At 41.7% G+C, this 2,996-nt stretch overlaps 1 pseudogene; it reads right to left on the reverse strand.

The window, feature by feature from the left end:
- Window positions 1–1,187: 1,187 nt before the first annotated feature.
- On the reverse strand, window positions 1,188–1,304 carry LOC112514992 (annotated as a pseudogene).
- Between the last annotated feature and the right edge of the window lie 1,692 nt (window positions 1,305–2,996).

Raw genomic sequence — 2,996 nt, forward strand, 5'->3', positions numbered from 1 at the left:
CGAGGTTTACTTTGCAAACCACGCTATTTGTACAAACCTCATTCAACCAATCATAATTTTTTATTTTGTTCATTTTTTTTAATTATGAGAGGTTGCTTAATCATTTTTATTGTGGAGGTATTAATCATGGATATTATCATCTTCATCATATTTATTTTAGAGAAATACATGAAAGAGTTTTATTAAAATTTCATAAGTATTATATGAAATAATTTCATAACCATATGTGAAACAACTTCATCAAAAAAAAGTATTATGTGAAACAATTTCATGAGATTAAACAATGAAATCGACGGATGAGGGTAGTTTGCACGGTTTGTACAAATATGGGTGGTTTATATTTGATCGCTCCCCCTATATATATATATATATGTATGTATGTATGTATGATTGAGTTCTGATGAGAATGAGAGTTAAGGTGAGAAACATAAGAAGAGATTTCCACACTTAGATGCACATTAGGATGAGATGCACTGAGATACACGTGATTAATTGCGTATCAAGTGTGATTCATGGGTGGAATTGAGATTATAGGTGATCTATGCCTTAATCGCCCCATGCCTTCTTCCCCCTATTGGCTCGCCATGGACCGGTCCGAAGGAAGCAACGGCCAGGCCTTCGGGCTCTCAGCATGTTCCGGCCCCTTCACGAAGAGGGAGAAAAAAATACGATAATAGGAAGGCCGTGAGTACTAGCCGCCCCTGCCCATCTCTACCGTGCCTCCCGGTCCTAACACGTAACAAAAAAGATATATACAAACATGCACGCCCGATAAAAAGAATGATACTATACCAAAAAGGGTGCAACACGAGGACTTCCCAAGGGTTCACCCATCGCAGTACTACTCTCACACAAGTACGTTTAACTGCGCCACTCTGATTATGATCGCACCCGAAATTCTTGCCACACTTTATTCCTTTATGCCTTAATCACTTGAGACGCTCCTTGCTCCATTGTCTTACCACGAACCGGTACGAATGAAGCCAAGGCTCGGCCCCCGGGCTCTAGGACTGTTTCGGCCCCTTCACGAAGAGGGAGAAAAAATACGATTATGGAAGGCCATAAGCACGAGCCACCCCCAGCCCCTCCCATCTCCACCGTGCCTCCCCGTCCCGGCATGAAACAAGAGAGATAAATGCAAATGTGCACGTCCGACGAGCACTAAAAATGATGATACTGAGACAAAAGGGGTGCGACATGGGGACTTCCTAGGGTCACCTATCCTAGTATTACTCTCCCCTAAGCATTCTTAACTGCAGAGTTCTGATGAGATCCGGTGCATTAGTGCTGGTATGATCGTACATAAAAATCATCCTTCACTTTATTCCTTCATGCCTTAACCAACCCAGACCCTCCTCTCCCCGTTGGATCACTATGGACCGGTCTGAAGGAACCCATGGCATGGACCCCGGTTTCTCGACCTGTTCTGCTCCTTCACGAAGAGGGGGCAAAAATACGATAACGGAAGGCCGTAATCACGAGCCGCCCTCGGCCCCGCCCGTCTTCATGGTGCCTCCCCGTATCGGCATGAAACAAGAGAGATAAATACAAATGTGCATGCCCGACGTCCACTAAAAACGGATGATACCAAGCCAAAAAGGGGTGCAATACGAGGACTTCCTAGGGGTCACCCATCCTAGTACTACTATCGCACAAGCATGCTCAATGGCAGAGTTCTGATAAATACAAACATCCACACCCGTCGACCACTAAAAAAAGGAAGGTATCTGGCCAAAAAGGGGTACAACACAAGTAATTCCCAAGGGGTTACCCATCCAAGTACTGCTCTTGCCATGCCTGGTGAGCTGAGCTTGAACCTCCTCATCAAACTCTTAAAGATCAGTGTCTGTTAAGTCAGAGTTAGATGAATCTAACTCAGTGATTATGAGAGATGGAGTAGTCGCTGAAGGAGTCTTAGAGAGTAAAGCTATAGGAGAGCTTTTTGACTCCTTTGAATCTCTTATGAGATTCTTTTTCAGCTGGCGAGATTGCTCATGATTGAGCAAAATTCCATATAGAGTGCTGTGTGTGTGAGAGAGAGAGAGAGGACATGTATTTTGACATTTTGAGACACATGGTATAATTGTCCCATAATTTTGGAAAACATTCTATGAGTAGGCAGTTAAAGCGCCGGTGAACTTCAGACGCCGGTGAACTTCAGACAAAGATTCATTTTGCCATAAATGAAACTTTCATATTGTCTTACCAGGTTCATCTTTCTTGTCTCCTGTACCTTAGTGATACCTTCATATTGAACACACAAAGTGTCCCACATGGATTTACAGGTTTTAAGCTTCATACAGAGTGATATACCTCATCAGGAAGAGACATGACTATGATAGATCTAGCTTTAGCGTCAAGAGCCATTTTCTCTTGTCTTTATCTCTCCATTGATGAGAGAGCTTTGAAATCTGCCTTTTAGGTATAGCAATAGTGGTAGCAGGGACTGTAGGAGATATTGCAAATGAAACATATGGTCCGTTTTCAACATAGTAGGGGATCTCAGGATCCACATTTCTAAGACTAAGGACATCCGACTTTTCCCGAGACTAACCTTGTCTCTACTAAATCTGGGAGGTTTGACAAGAGAGTCATTATCATGAAAGATTGTGTTTATGTTTTGCTAAGCCATTTAAAAAATGGTTAGTAGATTATCTTAGAATACGTGATAATAAACACTGCTCTGATATCACTTGTTGGTTCCAAACGGATCTATAAGAGTTTAAAAGTAACAATTTGTAGGGGGGGGGGGGGAATGAATACAAAACACATAATTTTCACTTTTTAAATTTGTTTATTGATAAGAGAAGATCGATATGGAATTTACAGATTGTTGTGGAAGAAGATAATAAGAACTCATCTAAACAATCTTACAAGCACACAGTTTGCACAGAAGATAAGAACAAGAAAGAAGAGAGTTAGAATGAGAAGAAGGTGCTTCGCTGAAAAGAGTCTTCTCAACTATTTATACCCATTGCATTTAATGCAAGTCAGAG

The sequence above is a fragment of the Cynara cardunculus genome (assembly GCF_001531365.2).
Source record: "Cynara cardunculus var. scolymus isolate 2C chromosome LG 6, CcrdV1, whole genome shotgun sequence".
Taxonomy (NCBI): domain Eukaryota; kingdom Viridiplantae; phylum Streptophyta; class Magnoliopsida; order Asterales; family Asteraceae; genus Cynara; species Cynara cardunculus.